Source organism: Rousettus aegyptiacus, unplaced genomic scaffold (assembly GCF_014176215.1).
Source record: "Rousettus aegyptiacus isolate mRouAeg1 unplaced genomic scaffold, mRouAeg1.p scaffold_m13_p_4, whole genome shotgun sequence".
In the NCBI taxonomy this organism is placed as follows: domain Eukaryota; kingdom Metazoa; phylum Chordata; class Mammalia; order Chiroptera; family Pteropodidae; genus Rousettus; species Rousettus aegyptiacus.
Genome location: NW_023416307.1, coordinates 145,714,032 through 145,733,263, shown reverse-complemented (window position 1 = coordinate 145,733,263; position 19,232 = coordinate 145,714,032).

The window sequence follows — 19,232 nt, the reverse complement described above, 5'->3', positions numbered from 1 at the left end:
TTCCCTACAATTAATTTGCTACCTAAAAATAGTTTCCACAAAATAAAAAAGGAGAGGGTGTTAGCTTAACCAACATCTCTGGAGAAACAGCCAGTGGGACTTCATAAAGACAGTTCCTAAAAATGTATCTGCAAGTTACGGGATGTGGCTTTTTCAGATGTGACATGCCACAGGAAAAGCACCACGAGCCGTTGTGTTTCTGTAACTTATTATGCTGTTTAATTAGAATTTGTCTGTCAAAGAAGCAGCTTAAGCAGCAGTTATCAAAGGGCATAAATATCTCAGCATCAACCCTTCTGCCCCAGAATTTAAATAGAACTTAAAAGGAAAAAGCACAGGAAAATGCCAGGTTTCAGTGGCTGCCTTATCACATGAGCTGGTGGTCGAGTGAAGAGCCACCAAGCTTACAGGCCTGGTGGCAGATGTCTGTCTCAGGAGCTTCACCCGCCTACCCCTGAGGCAATTAGTTTAATGTTTTACCCTATTGGCCCCTACTTTTTCTTAAATTCATTATCTAATATATTCAAACTTGCTGTATCTCCTCCAGCCAAGAAAATTCACAGGTGACAAAAACAGATGATCTTTTGCATATAGTGACAATGTTTGCCTTTAGTAACTATAGCAACAATAAAACTACATAGCCGGGGATGGGAGCTGATGTTGTATTGTTGTTGCCGCTCCTTTGTCCCACAGTGCATCACTGCAAAGACTGTCTAACATCTTGTTTTCTAAGTAATTTAGCAAAAGCTGCCAGTTTATTGGGTTTACAAAGCTGTACCCTAATGACCAAGTTTAAATAAGACGACTGGCACAGTCTAGGTAGTACACAACCAACACCCCAACTCCTGCTGCTCCAGGTCCAAAGAAAGGAAAATTCATTAGGATGTTTTCAGAGGCTCCAACCAAGACCCATAGCAGGCCAGTAAGCCCTGTGATACAATTTCCTCTAGATAAAGAGAGGCCAGTCTACCATAAGAGGCAGAGTGCTCTTAGGGACACAGTGGTCTCAGCGCAGTTAGACTCAATACTGGACACAGCTCCTCACACAGAAGCCATGCCCATTCATGTGCTTGCTGTCTATAGATGCTTTTGCACAAGAAAGACAGAGTTGGAGAGCCAGAACGGAGACCACATGGCCTGCAAAGCCTAAAATATTCACGACTTGGCTCATTCCAGGAAAAGTGTGTTGACCTCTGCTTTACGGAATGGTGGCTGAGCCTATTATGGGACTGGGAAAATGTAACTTTGGAGATAAATCCTGGAGCACCATTAGGCACACACTAGTATCTGAACAACCAAGGACATCACTGAAGAGTGTCCGAAGTCACATAGTTGGTGAGTGACATAGCTGGGGCTCCTACTCATGGCCTTGTGATTCCAAGTCTGTAAACCAAATGGATATAAACTATCTTTCATTAGAGAAGAACTGAGTCCGAATGACTGCTACCAACCCAGCCTTGGGTCCCAAGTCTTCCATCTGGAAGATCCGAAAAGGAAGTCATCCTCTCAAAGGATGTGCTCTCTGGAACCCTTTGTATAACTTTCCAGCTTCACAGCCCATTAAGCCTCCTTGGGAATGGTTATGTAAGTCAAATATATTCAACGATTTTACAAGATTAAACCAAGACAATGGACCAGTTATTGATTTATTGCCTATCAGCTCCAAAGTCATCCTTCAATACCTGCTCTGTGATAAAGGACTAAACTCTTGATGCTTTTCTCCTTTACAACGAGCACAATATTAAGGTTTGTCGATAGATGGCGCTGATAGGGCACTGCAGGGAGCAGGGGTCTGTCAGTGGTGCACACGGGTGGGAACATGCACGCTTCAAGAAGCAGGTCCCCAGCAACCTCACGGCCTGTGCCGAGGCCCAGAGACCACCTTGCTGCAACCCTCTGGTTGCAGGCACTGCACGTTCCCAGCCTCCAGCCCACAGGGGCACCTCCCCAACTTCCTCTGCACTTCTAAGTCCCAGCATCAGCTCATTGCACCCCACAGGGTTCTTGCTCTTTGCCCAGTGGATTAGGTGTGTCTCCTACAACCCAGCAAACTTCTCCATCACCAAGGCGCTGGAACCAGACCTTCAGTGAGGTCTGAACACCCCCTTTCACATTTCTCATTTCTAATGTTTAGAGTTCGTTTTCCATCTTTACATATATTATCTTATCATACTTAGTAATTCTTTATATTAAACTTTCCTCGTGTTGAAATCACTGAATACAGTGATTGATTGCAAACTAATCAAGAGGGGAAAGTCGGTCAGTGACAGGGATGTGCTACTGATCTCATGAACACCCTGAAAGACCAAACGTTTTACTTCTTTGAATACCCCTCCAAATGTCACCAGACATTTCAGGAAATAAAAGAAAAATGCAAAACAATAAAACAACAATATATGCTATCGAAAGCTATTCATTGATGAAGGAAGGAATGAAATAAGCTCAACTATGAGAAATAAAATGCAATGGGAGATTAAATGGGTAACCTAGAAAACAGAGGCCAGTCGCACAGAAACTCAGAAAATTTGGAGGATACCATAAAATACTCTACATGATATCTCAAGCCTGTTTCTAAAATGCAATATTTTTTAAGGGTATATAAGCTATGCCTGTTCACATTAGAATATCTATTTCAAGTCTCTTCAAATTCAGCACCCTCATGTCACCATAGCAACCCATAACCCATAATAAACAGTTTTCATTAAGAGAATTACAAAAAAGAAGTTTTTGACGCCTTTCTTTAAAAGTTCTATATTTCCATTATGAAAATCTGATATTTTATAATCTGATACTTTACAAAAATAAATTAGGCCCACATGAGCTCTAGAGGCATCCGAGAGTCCAATGTTTCGGTGGCAGAATAGACAACTTCAGTCCAATTTCATCCACCCCCAACACCCAGCAACTACACATCAAAAGTCTTGATTGCAGGAATGCTGCACAGCAAATAAAGAAAAGTGAGAATGTATTTTGCCCTCACCACATGCTAATTACAATCCCCAGAGGTCATTATTACAAGAACTTCCTTCCAGGTTTTAGATAAGGAAGTGCGACGTCCAGGGAGAGCAAATGCCTCTGCCAGACATAAAGTTGTCACCAGCTAACTAGCCACGTTGCCCACATGCATTAAGACTGTATAGCGGTTACAAGCATTTTATGTTCTTCCTCTGAATTGAAGAAAACTGATATTTGTTGGGCTCTTTCTAGATCCTAGGCACTGTTTGGTATTTTACATGATTACTTCTGATGCTCACAATAGTTCTTCAGAATAGGTATTATTATTCCCATTTTACAAATGGGAAAACAGAAACTTGGAGAGATTAAAGAGACTCAGAGAGATTAAAGAACTCTCCTGATGAGAGACAAATTTAGACAACCCTAAAGGCTCATCATCCCCCCCATTTTTGGTGGCTTAACAAAGAGAAAGTTCAGCAGGATTGAGTTCTCTCAACTGAAGAACAGGGCACTACGAGACTAGTGCCTGGGCGCCCCAGTCTCCACACCAAGAAGCTCTCTTTGTCATGTAGTTGCATAGAAATTATTCTCCCCAAAACTTATCAATATAAGGACGCTTATGGAAGGAGAGCCCTTCTCTTCTGAACTTAGCCATGGTGCTGCATACCTCTAGATCAAACTATAGGAATACAGGAGTTTAGGGGATTGTTTGCACCCCACTTTTCTGCTTATAAATTTTCTACCAATAAACTCTATTTTATTTATGTCCTTGTGGTGCTATAGGTGTATCACTATGCTCCCTTTACATGGTATGTCCCAAGACCCCGGGATTGGAACACAGTTTTTCTGACCTTTGATCTCATCTTCCTTCCCCAATTCTGTGTCTGTATATAAAATCCTCAGAGATTATTATCATAGTTACCCCTCCACTTAGATCTCTGTTCTAAATAAGGCAAGTGATGGCATCCTTAAAGGTTTCTGCTCAGTCATGGGTTGGGCTGGCAAGAAGGAGACAGCTGTACTCATTGTCACTACTGCCCTGATGACTCTCTTACTTAGCATTTTTTCTATCTGAATTCTGCAATCCATTCCCCAGAATATACTTTTAATAATGCAATCTAGCAATAAAATCAAAATTTTTAAAATGGCAAAATATTTAGATAGATACTTTACGAACATAAAAGATATATGAATGGTCACTAAGCATAAGTGAAAGTGCTCAGTACCATTATTCATCAGGAAAATGCAACTTAAAACTAAACCGAGATACCACTAGATACCCTCCAGAAGGGCTGAAATTTTAAAGGACTGAAAAAATTGTGTTAGAACTGGTGGGTAGTTTCTGATAAAATTGAAGACATGCCTACCCTATGATTCTGCCATTCCATTTCTAAGTATTTATGCAAACGAAATGAAAACATAGGTCTACAAAAAGATGTGTACAAGAGTAGATACAGCAACTATATTTATAATAGCCAAAGTCTGGAAGCCTACGTATCCATGAACTAGAAAATGGATAAACGCATTGTGGCATAGCCATACGATGGAATACCATTCAGCAATGCAAAGGAACAAATCTCTGATACATACAACATCATGGATAAATCTCACTGGCATTTTGCTCAGCAAAAGAGCTGGATACAAAAGAGCACATGCCATCTGATTCCTTTTACATGAAACTCTAGGACAGGCAAAACTAACCCATGGTGTCAGAAGTCAGAATAGTGATTACTTTGAAGGGTTGTTGATTGGGAAGGGACGAAAAGGGGCCTTCTGAGGTGGTGACGATGTTCCATCCATTGATCTGGATGATGCTCACTTGGAGCACATACTTGTAAAATTTCATTAAGCTAGACACTTAATACAATACATTTTACTCAATAAAGGAATAAATGTGTAAGCACAAATTATAGGAAAGGCTATGAAGAATAGGTGGAAAGATAAAGGTCACAGCAAGTGGTCGAGATGAAAGAGGAGCTTCTGAAACAGACCCAGGTCTTCTGAAGCACACTCATTCCCTTGACACACCCCACTTCTGCGACAGAAAGTAGAGCTTTGTCATCACAAAGAGGAAGGCAAGTGGCAAGGCAAGCTTGTTTCCCTAAGGGAGTCCAGAGTCCCTCCCTGCTCAGCTGGCTGTGGGGAATTTGGGGTGTTCATTTGGACACTGAATCATAGCTCATGGGGATGAGAGTCCTTCAGAAGCTCCGGATTTAAATAATGATGTGTCAACATCTGCCTCCAATGACTCAGATTTAATCTTAACAGTGACCTTGTAAGCTTGCAGGATTATTAGAGCCAGCCACACAGACACAAAGAATATTAAAGTTGTTTGTCAAAAACCTCTCTGCTTCTGTCAAGAAAAACTTCCAGAACAGAGGAACACACATACTCAAAACAGAAGAGCCTCCAAATGGAAACGAAAAGAATAAGATGCTGCTTAAAGCCTATTTTGCCAAGAATGATCCATTAGAAAGAGTAAATGTCTGGTGTTTGTAGTTTTAAAGGAATTCAATAATTTTTATGTTATTCAAAAAGTCACCAGTCGCAATGCTTTAAAATTAAAATTATAGGCCTCTCGGATAATCTCTTACTTTCTTCACCCCGTGCTGAAGTCAAAAATCCTAACTGATTGCCTTAAATCATATTGGACTTGTGTCCAGGAACCTGATTTCTTATCCTAGATACATCATTGTTAGCACAGGTTCTTAGGCAAGCCATATCAGCATCTCCAATCCTCAGTTTTTCCATCTGTAAAATGGAGATAAGTATTAAGGGAGTAATATTAAGAGAGAATGTAGAGGTTAGAAAGGTTGGCAACTACAGTAGGTATTCGGCAGTCATGAGCTGCATTCAGAGCCTCTGCATTATGCAGCCTTTCTTCATTCTATCCTGAAAGCAGACCCCAGAATGTATCAACCTCAAGTACTACTGGAAACTAGCCTCACCAGGGCTGCAGGGTTGAGCAGCAGGTATCCCACAGACCCTCCGAAGGCTCTTAGATTCCAAATTTATGCCTTATAGTGTACTAAGGGCCAGACAAACTGCAAGCCACTTTCAATTGGACTTGCTCGTTGCACCTCAGCACACTTCTGGGAGGCTTTACAAGGCCCTACAATAGATAAGAAAGCTGAAGTTCAACGTGTTACATGAATGCACAGCTAATAGGTGGCTGAGGTAAGATTTGCACACAAGATCATCTGAGCTGGAAAAGCCTGAGTTTTTGTCAATTCGACATAATTAGCAAGGCCTTGGAGGGAAGACACAGAAACCTAGATGAGAAAAGAAAACTTTAGTTTTCTACTAGTATCTTACCACAACCATTTTTTTCTTTTACAGTTCGATGGGTTGGGAATTTGGGGATTCAGTTGGGAATTCGGGAAGCTGGGGCTGGCCACTGCCAACATGGCTTCTTTGTGCAATGTCTGGTGCATCCTTCTGCTCCTTAGTCTTTCTTTCTCTCCATGGGGCACATCGTCTGGCAGTCTCAGGAGAGTCACACCTCTTACATGGCAGCTGACTTCAAGAAGCAGGAGGCAGAAACTAGGTTGGCTAAGGGCTACACCCAGCACTGACACAGGGTCACTCTGCCATATTCATTAGCCAAAGTAGTCATGGGGCCAACTCAGAGCCACGGGGATGGAGAAATAGGCCACAGTCCTTGAGAGGAGAGTGGGAAGGTCACATTGAGGAAGTACATGTGAGACAGGAGATATTGTTGTGCCATCTTTGGAAGACATAATCTGTCCCAAATCCTCTAAGTATTCTATATTTGCAAAAGTGAGAACCAAGGACTTCATTACTTCTATAACCAAGAACGGCAATAAGTTCAGTAGCTTACTGATTATAAAATACTTTTTATGAAGCATGGGTCATTAAATGCTCATAAAACCCTGTGAGATCAGCATTGTTTACAGAGGCAGAGAGGAGAAGAAGCTTGTCTGAAGGGCTACAGCCAGAAAATGGCCAAAGTCTTTGGAGCTCCAAGCTTACTCTGTCTATTGCAATGGGATTGTGGGAGATGAGCATGAGTATGGGGTCTTAATGGCCTTCCATTTGATACTACAGAGTGTTTGGAAAGAGCTGTAAATAATCCTTATTTACAGATTAAATCACTGTGCCACAGACATAAAGAATAAATAATATTCGTGGCTCTTCCTACCTTACTTCTAACATAAAATGTCAGAACTCTGTCCTAGCAGGTGTAAGGATCAGATTTCTAGGTAAGGACTTGAGCCACTGGAAATATAACAAAACCACTAAAACCAATGAGAGCAAGAGTCCCACCTGTGGCTGCAATTCACTGTCTCCCAGCTGGCCTTTGGTTTTTCAACAACACAGCCTTGAAGGGCCCCATTTAAACAGCACATTAAATCTGCCCCTTCCCCCTAGTCCCTACCATTCATCCCTTGAATTTTTTTGGTGGTAAGAGTGGCCAAAAATTAACTTGAGATTTGTTTCCCACCGGAAGCTGGACCATCTTGAAAATGAATGAAGAAGGAAACATATAGTCTCCTTGTTGCACACACATATCTGCAATTACTCTAACACATTAGTGTGCGTTTCCATAGTTCAAGAAAATATTTGTGAAACTTGAACCAGTGAGAAAAGATATCCATGTGGACTGGATTCACAAAGAATCTTTCAAACTGTCATATTTTTATTTTATGAACTTCTTTGCTTGACATCTCTCCGCACCCAGACTATGCCCTGCACAAGATGAAGGTAATATCTCTCTTGTTCACTTCTGTGTTTCCAATGCCTGGCACAGAGATGATCAAATATCAGGCACTCCTTGAATATTTATTAAACAAATAAATGAATAAATGCAGCTTCTCAACACCTACCATATCTATACTGCATAGATATGGACTATAGCTGTCTTGTTTATCTGTGTATCCCAGGTGGTACACAGTCGATGCTCAATAAATGTTTGATGAATGAATGAGGAAAAGTGAGTAGGGGAGTGAAGAATGAAGGGACTTGAACTAAGAAACGATCATCCCTCACATGTGCAGTAATACGTTAGCTGAAGTCATTTACTCTGGCTCTTGAATTTCCTAGGTTTTGAGAAGCCCAACAGCCACGAGCACTCTGAGAAAGATGTTTGTTTGTTAGCCTGACTGAAAATATGATCATGGCAACTGAGAAATATCATTAGTGGAGAATTTAGTCTCATTTGCAAAATTTCTCATCAAGGACAAATATAACCAATGAAACAATTAGATCCAGAAGTTTGTGAGTTTCAAATAAAATGTGGTTTTAAGAAAAAGTCACTAAGCTATTTGCATGTTATTTAGACCTAACGACTGTATCTCTGCATCTCTGACCTTCCCCGGGGTTTCATTTTATCCCTCTCTCGCCTCTGCCCTCCTCTACCCCCATGCAATGAGTCTCGTGACCTCTGTATTTTTTTCTCACGGTTTATCTTGGAGATGTCTCTCCTTGCCATTTCTATAAGATCACTGCAGCTCATCTGTGTCACTCACCTCCCACCTTTGCTAGCTGCCTCCTGGGAGAAGATGCAGTAATCCAGCTAAAGCATCCTGCTCTGCTTAGCGCAGGGAAAGGGCATCCTGTGCAATGAAGCCGGTTCTAATGAGTCACCATTCCCCCCCCTGAGACCCTCCCCCATGCCTGAAAGAGCTGACGCTTAGCTTACCCAGCTCTAAACAACTGGCCCATCTGGCTCCCTGCACGGACTTCCGGCCACAGGGCCCTGCGCAAGGTGGGCGTTCACGCCTGGGTACCGAGTGGCGCTCAGGGTGAAGAGGCCCAGTGAGGGGCATCACCCAGACTCAAAAGGATTCCAGTACTGAGCTTTCTGTCTTGCTGAGAACACTTTACATTTACTCAGCTCATTCTCTAAGCTTCAGGGAGAAAACGGGAGCCAGATCAGAGAAGCTATCAGGGTACATTAGCTTAGGCCAAAAGCCATTAGAGCTGTTATTACCAGTGCCCAGGCTGGCACCTCCCAAAGAGGTTGCAAAGTCTCCCTGGTGGGAGAGATGTCCCTTGTAATCATGCTCAAGCTGGGGCCCCAATGCCGGGAGGGACGTGATAGCAGAATGGACCCAGCTGGCCTAGGCATTCGCCCACAATCATTGAGATCTACTACGTGCCAGGGTAGACGGAAGGCTCTAGACATACAACAAGGAATGAGAAGGTCCAGAACCTGCCTTGATAGTCCAGGGCAGGGCCACAAAAACAAACACACAAGTTCTGCACAGGCATCCCAGGAGAGCCCAGCAATGCCACCCTAACTGATGTTAAGAGATCAAGAAACCTTCCTGGAGTGAGGAGCGTGCTGAGCAGCCTGGCTTGGAAGCTGATCACCGTCCCCATAGAACAGAAAAGTGTTAGGAGGTAAGGAGCGCACTGTGCACCCTGGAGCCAGGAGTTATTTCAGAAGCACATGTTCTCTCCTAACCAGTGGCAGCTGAGCCAATGCAAAGACACAGGACAAGGGGCCGCCTCCCAGCTCTGCCAGCCGTCGGCTGCGAGGTCCTGGACAAACCATGCCAGCTCTCTGGGTCTCCTTTACCCCATCTTCTGTCCAACCCGGGTGTTGCACAGTGGTTCCGTCCTGCCACAGAACTCAGGCATCTAGGACCACTGCAAACTGCCAAAAAAAAAAATGCTGGCTTTTCCACAGCTGCGTCTCCCTGGCCCCAGATCACAGGTTGTGGCTGCTCCAGAAAAGAAGTGATGGGTGGTTCTCACCTTGCTCTCTAAAACCCAGAGCAATCGCCAGTAAGGGTAGAAGGAAATGGACATTTATGGAGCCTATGCCAGGCCTCGGGACTTTACCCACATGATATCACATTTACTCTTCACCAAAATTCTACAGGCTGCCCCCATTTTATAGACAAGGAAACTGAGTTTCAGATAAACTAACAGACATGTCCAGAAATAACAGACATGTCCTTGAAAGTGGCAGAGCCTGAAATGAACCCAGCACTGTCAGGCTCCGCAGCGATCTATACCACCCACTCTCTGTAATTACGAGGCAGGAGACAAAGTCCTAAACCTGGACCTCAGACAGGAACTGAGAGCCAGCGGCCGCCTGGGGTGACTGCTGAGAGTCACCCTGCTGCAGAGAACCCAGATACTCAGGGTCCCGTGGACAACGGATCGTGTGCCTGCCAAAGCCCCCGCAAACCTCCCTCCGACCCTAGTTTTAACCACCACCTCTGTGTCTAGCTCTCCTCCCTCTGCCTATCTCGGCTTGGATGAGCCTGGCAGGACGCGCTGATTGCGCCTCCCACTCCCTTTTTGATGAAATCTACGGACACTATAAATCCACCAGAAATGAGAGACGCAGAAACATCTCTGGGACTCCTCCATGATCGCTCTGTGAGGACACTGGGACTTTCTTCTTTTAACAGCTTGACTTCCAGGAACAAAAATTAACCCTTATTTCAAAACTAGAAGACCAAACTTCTTTGCTCACTCATTCAGAAGACTGTTAAGGGAAATAGAAAAGTCTCGGGCTCTGTCATGTGTTCAAAAAGCTTCCTGTCAGATTGGCTTGTCAAAGCTGGTTGACTGAGAGGAAGGCAAGGTTTCCAGTGCCTGACTTGGAATCCCGCAAGACAGCGGGCGCCAGCTCTGATTCTTCCAGCCTCCCCACAGCCCAGCACGCAGCCTGTACCCCATTCATGTTTGTGAACTCAACCAAACATCTTTCCTACAGAAGGTCACAGGAAATAAGTGTGACAGTAGGTAAGAAATTGAGGTTTACCCTGAGGCACATTCCTAAGCAGGAGGTAAAACACCTGCAGAGCTTATAAAGTAGATAGCCAAAAACAACCTAAGACTTTCATATAATAGGGCTAGGAGTCGACTGTTGGAAAAAAGTTTTTGATGATTCCTTCAGCAAGAGATGTGCTGTGAGTCATTTAGGTCATCCCCCTACGGTCTGGGGTCACAGTGGACTGCTGTCTGACTCCTCCTTGAATAATCCCAAGACCAAGGAATAGGCTGGCTAGCAGGTGATGGTCAAGCCAAAGGAGAGGGGGTTGGGTAGGGTGAACTAAACTGCCAGGGATGCCAGGACAAAAAGCCATCAGCCAGTATTTCCTGGGGACCAGAGAGAACTTTACAAGAAAGAGAGAGCAGACATAGGGCCATCTGATCCAGTCCAAGAGATATATATATAAAAAAAGTCAAGAGACCTCAGCACAGAGAAACTGGCAGTCCTGTCAGAAGCCTGAGGGCCGAGGAAGGAGAACACCGAGAGCCAGTGAGTGTCAGGAACCTACACCGAGGGACTTGAAAGCGAGGGTTCCTCTGGGGAAAGGGGCGTGTGGGAGAGCCTGTCATTGCCATAGTCCATGGATCCCTTTCACCATTCCTGTCTCCCCCTTTCCCAGTTTCTGTATGTTTTTGGTTCTAACAGCCTGCACCTGCAACATCCTTTGGAGGCCTGCCCTAGATCTGCTTTGCCTGAAGCAAATCGCAAGTGCCTGGGACTTTATGTTCTAGCTCACCCCACTGCCATGATAGTGCTGCAGGCAGAGAAGCATGAAGGCCCAAGCTCCTCCACCTTAAATCAGGACAAACCGAGGGGTCACTTATACTCCAGAGAAGCCCCTCATGATCAGCCTTCATGAATCTCTCTGGGATTTGGCCTGAAGTTCACACTGTGCTTAGCTCCCTCTCTTTCTCCGTCCAGCTTCTCCTCACTACCTCGCACCCAACCTAAGATGGGGAAGTCTCTGCAGAACCCCAAGAGAAAGAGTGAGAAAGAAGATCAGCCAGTCCGCACCAGCACCAGCCAAGTAAGATGCTCCCGTGCCCCTTCTCTCTCCTCCCTCTACACACTAGACCTGCAGAAACTGTCATTAACAACTTAGGGTAGTGAGAGTAGACACTGGAGTCACAAGAAGCAAGAACTGGCGGCCACATTTCTTTTCCTGACCCCGGGCTTTCTTGTCCTTTGCAGGCCTGAGCTGGCTGAATGGAAAATGCAAAATAGGAAAGACGTCATGTTAAACCGACTTCAAAGTTTTGACTCCTACATAGGAAATGGACATTAAACCAGGTTAATAAGCCAGAGGATGCTGCACTGGCCAAGGGTGACCACGGCAGTCATTGAGCCCACCTGATCATCAACCATGAGTAGAGGAAGACCTAATACCATCAACTATATTTAATGGAACAGTGAGAGACCTAAATAAATAAATAAATAAATAAATGTTCAATTTCTGTAAGATGTTCCCCCACAAGGCAGGCTGGTTCAACACAGCCACCTTATAGGAAAGGTCCTCATGGACCCAAGGCTTGACTTTGGAAGTAGAAGCCCTGTTTTAGGAAAATGGCACTTTTTTTTCATACCCTACACTGATTCCACTATTAGACTTCCTCAAAATAGAACCGCACACTAGCTAACCACTGATTCCCACCTTTCCCGGCTGCTGGCACACTAGGGTCTGGACCTGGTTTACTTTTCCAGACTTCTCTCCCATACACACTTCTTCAGCCAGACCACACTACACTCCAACGTCCCTTTAGCTTCCTTGCCTCTGAGCTTCTGCTCTTACTGCTCCCCGACCCCCTTCTCCTGAAGTGCCACCAAGCCTGCCAGGGCTCCCAACCAACTTCACAGGACCTTTGTGGAGGTCCCAGGCATATAGCACCTTTTCCCCCAGGAGTCACAGTGCAGACGGCCTCGTGGACAGTTGGAGAGACTCATCTCTGTTCTCCTGGATAGGAGGAAAGGGAAAGCAGGCAGGTCACCCGAAGGGAGCTGGGAGCCGGCAGCCTCGTGTTCTGCTGCTCCTTGCTTATGTTCAGTTGTTTTCCAACTTCACTGAGCATCAGAATGTCCTGGGAAAGTGGTTACAACTGCAAATGTGCTGAGCCCCAGAGATTCACAAAGCCTAGGGCTGAGGCACATTGTGGTACCGTGATTGCAGTAACAGCCCTGATTCCCTTTGCAGTGTGATTTTGCTGTGCCTCCCACCAAAGAAGGAGAGTCTGTATCCCACCACCTAGCTCAGGAGGCCGTCTCACTTTTGTACCTCTGCAATATCCAAACAATGACATACCCAGGCTAGCCAACTGGAGAACGAGAGACAGCAGGGCAGAGCTAAGTCCCTCCGACCATCCCCTGGAAGGATAGCCTACGCTGGCCAATAGCCAGCTAATCCCCAGCCGTGAGGACACGCCCAGCTGAGGCCAGGACTGAAGCACCAACCTGCAGTCTCATAAGCTAAATAAATGCTTATTGCTTTAAGATACTAAGTTTTGCTACATGGCATTATCATGGAATAGTTAACTGATACACAGTTTATTAAGTGGTTCATCAAGAATACAACTACTTTGCCCTCACCAAACTTGTCACATGCTGCCTTGAACAGTGGTTACCTATGGCAGGAGAAAGAGCTGGTCTCTACTCTTCTACACAGATATGGAGCCCCTGCCAAGTAGAGACCACCTGTGTGTCCTCCATAAGCTTTTTGCCAGGTAAGCTCTGAAGCACCATTTGCTCACTTGCAGGAGGAATGTCAGTCCCTCGCAGACTGCGACAAGTATGGAGAGAACACAGAAGGTGCTAACTTTTACTGACCCCTGAGTAGTTAGCAACTCTAAATAACACACTGGAGAAAAGAGAGGAGGAGAGTCATAGACAGTGAGAAATTAAAATGGAAATTTAAAAGAGAATTTTTCCCCTTTTATTGGCAGCATAATTAGCCAGAGGAGCCCCAACTGATGCTGTTATGACTACTTTGATATGAAACTGAAATCAAATGGGGGAGAATCAGATGGAAAACAATAATACTTTGCATTTATACGACTTTTTACATGCAGTACTTTTTGTTCCTTTTGTACCTCACAAACATTAACTAATTAATTGCCATAGCACCCCAGAGTAGACAGTAGGTTTTTCTGTCTATATTTTACAAGGAATAGATAAAAACATTTCCTAAGCAAAGTAGGAGTTGATTCTAAGCTCCAGGTACATTTTTGGGGTCTTTTCCATCTTGCCACAAACCTCAGGGCTCACATTTTTTTATGTCTTTGAGTCCAGGGCTCTAGAGATTCCTATTTATAGACTTAAATATTAATACGGTTGAAATGGAAGGGACATTAGGGAAGTGCTGATTCAAATCTCTTATCTTACAGATGCTGAAAAGAGGCATATTTCAGCCAAGGACTGTCTAAGGTCACAAAACAATTCAGAGAGGAAATAAGATCAGATCAATTTTTGCTCAGCCTAGGTCAACCTCACATCCCCAAATTCTAGAAGATCGGGATATTAACGTTAGACCTGTCCCCCAAACTGTGTTCGCAAATGATTTTGTATGTACTAGTCATTCACTTATCAAACTTTATCGAGCATGTGCCATGGGATCACTGAAGCACTAGAAATTTAGGAATGAATACGGCTTGTGGCAAGTCAGGCATGGTGGAGAGTCAGTCCTGGCAATGAGCAGAGCATAGAGCAGCTCATGGAGACACAGGACTCCATGACTGGGGGCACTTTGGTATTTTTCAGCCATATATGTTATTCTGAGCACATAGTAGGTGCTCAGTAAATATACAGTGACTAGTCGAAGTGGGTATGAACCAGAGGTAGTTCAGAAGCAGCCTAAACCAGGAGCTGGGGAAACTTCCTTGCCCAAGAAAAAATTCACCTACCAGTGTTTTGACTCCTAAACCTCCATCATTGAGAATTTTAATTAATTCTCATCCCCACACCCAGCAATTATAATTACAGTTACAATAGAGAAACATCACACTTATATTGCACTGCACCTTTCAGCCCTTTGTATGAACACTCTTAAAGCCTTTCAGCCCCAAGCTCTTCAGCCACATCCTCATCTGAAGCCAAGTCCACGCACTCTGACCTCCTTCTCCAGCATCTCAAACTGCTTGGCCAGCCCTGGCCCTGAAGTTTGCTTAGGTTTCCAAGTCTTTGCACAGGTTGTTCCCTTCACCTAAAAAGCCTTCACCCTACCTGCTTGCCTTGCAAACTCACCAGACATTCCTGATTCTACCACCAGCCCCAACGCAGCAAAAAGCACCTTCCTCCCTAATACCTCATGTCATGTGCCCACAACTACTATTAACATATCTGTCTCCCCTATAAAACTGTAATCTGAGTTCTCATTAGTTAGCCAAGTGCTCAACACATTTGAATTTTATTTTTAAAATGAATTCTATCGTGAAAACAGCCTTTAAGATGGAGAGACTGAGTGCTGACAGAGACACCTACGGCACTGACATGGGGAAAAGAGCACAAGGGACGTCAGAAGCTCCTGGAAGACTCGTTTTACCTCTTTTACTTACCTAGAAGTATCAGTTACACGAGGTAAGTGACACATGACCACTCCGATTCCTCAGACCCTCATTTTGCTGTTTGATGGGTATTCTTACTCATTTACCACCTTGCAGCTACAGAGCCCTAGAGACAGCCAGGAAAAGTTTATACAGTTCCCCAAGTAGATTTTCTTGCAGACAAAAGGAGATGTCCACGTGGGGAGGCTGTAACTCAACCATCACTCATTCTAGGAAGTGATCACAGCGTGTCCCCAACAGCCGGCATCTTGCTGGCTTCTCCATGGCTCAGAAGCCTAGTGGGGAGTGCAAGAGTGTCAGGCTATGCATGTCCCTGGGCTCCCAAGCAGTTGCCAATAAACATGGAAATTTCTCTCTTAAATATCACCCATTTCCCAGCCATCTGAGTCTCTGTCACTTCTTTCCTTTGTTTCCATTGGCTTCTCTTTCATTCCTAATTCCCAGAGTGATCCTCTCAGCACTGAATACGTGCAAATGGCATTTAAATGAAATTAAACAGGCTCTCGCAGTACCTGTTCAGTTCAGACACCGATTTCCTGCTGATGGAAATAATTACTCGGCTTTAAGGTCTCCTAGGTCTTTTCTTTCTCCAAGAGGAGCATAGCAAAATTGTCTTCCACTGGGCCATTTAGAAGGTAGGGAGAAGAAATTTACCATACAATTTGTTTTAAATAAATTTTTAAAGGCATATATAACCAAAGAACAAGGCTGAAGACTCTCGATTCTGCTGAGTATTGCCTAATTTTCACATGTGGCTCATCAAAGTTTCCCAAGATCATGATTTAGTCAATGACCTTGACTTGAGTCTGTGGAGTGAGCAGAGGGCAATAGTGAGGGCACAGAAAAGGAGGATCACTGAGGCAGGGGACATAGGACACCAGAGAATGTTGCACTTACCTCCTCTGCGTGAAGGATGCTGCCAGCCTCTGGGCATGAGAGGGACAACAGAGGACAAGGCCAAATTCCCCCAAAAGGAGCTCTACCTGGTGGGGAAGACAGGCAAGTAAAGAGTCAATGGCAACAGGATGACGATGGGATGTCCGAGAGACTCAGGGAAAGGAAGTAGCTAGCTCAATGTCCCAGAAAGGCCTTCAGACAAGAAGGAAAGGTGAAATCGGTTTTGAGGAACACCCTCTCCAGGGACAGGGGCTCTCATGGATGTGCTGGTGCCCTACCCAGATCCTTTCTTCTATGTGGGTGCCTCTGCTGCTGTGAATATCGGCTGCTAACGGCTCACAGCGGCTCCTCCTCCAGAGCCTTGCTTTGGGCCAAAGTACCGGGCTTGTCCAGGAAGTTAGACTCCTTAGCGCACCCTCGAGTATGACATACAGGAGATGTCTGATAGAGGGGTGCAAAATGCTGCCTCAAGTGCCACATAGGACACTATGCCACACTTCCTTTCTGTCGCCTTTTCCTGGGTTGGCACCTCCAAGGACATTTTCCTCTTCTTCCCTATGAAGATTATCAAAATTTTGCTACAGAAAGAAAGGAAGAAAATGTAGGGATCTCCTGTCTGCTTGCTTTTAATTTTTCTTTCCATGACAATCCAACACAGAGTTTCGCCTAGAGCAACATCTCTGGAATCCTATTGGAGACAAAGCACACACACTCACACTTTTAAGATGCCAGAAAAGAAGGTGGACAGCCAGGGTCCAAATGTACTGTGAGTCTGTTATCATATGACTCTAAAAATCAACTCAGTCCTCCACCACTGACTTCGTCAATTTCTAGCAAAATCTGCTGCTTGAGCTAGAAATCCCAGGATTGGGTTCCTGTTTCTCTCCTCACCCTCTGGGGGCCCCTCAGAAACACTTGAGCTGCCAACTACAAAAAATGGGCACAAGGTTATTATTTCACTGTTACTAGAAATTAGAATGGGAAATCACAGACATTTGGTTCAATAGCATGCCTAGTAAATCCGAGACAAAAGACTGAATCTTTGATGGGATCTAACATTATTAAATAAATCTCTAATGGGTTCAGTTGGAAAGTTCAAAAATAATTATCCTAGAGTTCTAAGAGTCAATCTGATCTCTGGTGGTTTTCTCTGGTTATTTTACTCTGAGTTGCTAAGATTTACTGACTCTTCGAGAAAACAAATTCCTGGGCCTTTCTAGGGAGTCAAAGTCACGATGGGTGCCACCTCTCATCTGAGATAGCATTTAGCAGATATAAGACCCTTTCTACTGTGGAGCCAAATAGAGAACGAATACTTAGATATAGTTGTATACAGTGACTCTGAATTGTTATATATGCTATGAAACAAACAAACAAACAAATTTAAAAATCAAACCAAAGAGCCAAGTAGGAGATATCACATGGCAAACTGACTTGAGGTGAAATAGATGGAAATGCCTTGCTAACAAAATGACATTTAAGCTGAGATTTAAAGAAACAGAAGTACCTCTCCAAGCAGTGAGGGATGAGAAGAGCATCCAAAGTAGAATAAGCAGGTTGTTTAAGAAACTGAAACAAGATCAGTAAAAGCTAGACTGAGGTGAGCCAGCACGAGAGACAGACCCAGGAAGGCCGACAGAAATAGCAGGGGCCAGGGCAGGCGGGACTTCACAGGTCATGGGAGGCGGTCTGGATTTTATACTACAGACAAAAGCATTCAAAGGATTTAAAGCAGGAATAGCAACATAATCTGCATTGTATTTTTTTTTTTTTTTTTTTTAGAAGAGCAGTCTGCTGGGTGGAGGAGAACAAGAATGGAAATAGAGCAAGAACAGGAGTATGGCCAGCTGGGATGCTTCTGCGATAATGCAGGCAAGAAATGTTAGTGATATGGGTCAAGAGGATGGCACTGGACACGGAGAGAAAACTAGACCCCAGGTGCAGACTGAATTGATAAAGCTTCCTAATGGATTACAAACAGGGAGTGAGGGAACAAGAGGAATCAAGAGTGACACTCTTCTGGTTTCTGGCTCGAGCGGCTGGGTACATGGTGGTTCTATGAACTGAGACGGAGACAGCTGAGGGAAGGGAGCTGGGCAGGTGGGGGTGCGATTCAGGACGTCTGCTTTAGGCAGGTGAAATCGGACCATATTCAACTGGAGAAGTCAGGCGGGCAGTTGGATATGTGAATCTGGAATGCAGAGAAGAAAGCCCAGACCAAGCTGAGAAGAACACCAACATTTTGAGTTCTGGTAGAGAAGGAAGATAAAGGAGACAAAGAAAAAGACAAAGGAATAAAAGCAGGAGAGGGGGTCTATGCCAGAAGCCACATTCGTCTGGTTTACACCAGCACCACTCCACTGAAGATGACCTGTCAAGGTCACCTATGACCTCTTTGTAATCAAATTCTAAGACAACCTTCAGGGCTCATCATCTAAGAGTTAATTGCTCCTGGATTCTTCAAACACTCTCCTCTCTCAGCTTCCCTTAGGTTTTCCGCCGCAATTAACAACCACCTTGAATCAAACAAAGAAAATTATTATCTCCCATAACAGGAAGCATTTCCAGAGCTAGCTAGGCTCCAGCTCAGGGCTGGTTGATTCATGAGCTTAACAATGTCTTCAGGAATACGAGCTCTATCTGTCTCTCTGCTTTGCTGCCTATGGTACAGGAATCTCTGAAGGGAAGGGATAAGAGAGAAGAAAAGCAAATAAATCTTATGTTCAAAAAGAATTCAGAATCTTTGGATTTCTCTCCAATTTTATCTGATCAGTTTTCAGAGCAATTATTCTCAAATGTTTAGTCTCAGGGCAGTGTTCAAAATTAGCGAGGACCCCAAAAAGATTTTATGAGAAATTCATTTACTGATATTTATCATGTAAGAAATCAAAAGTGAGTCATTTAAAAATATTTACCTATTTATTCATTTTAAAATAATAGTAATTATATATTACCTAAAATAATATATTTTATGAAAAATAACTATTTTCTAAATAAAAAAAATTAATGCAAAGAGTGGCATTGTTTTACATTTTTCAAATCCCATTAACATCTAGCTTAATATAAGACATCTG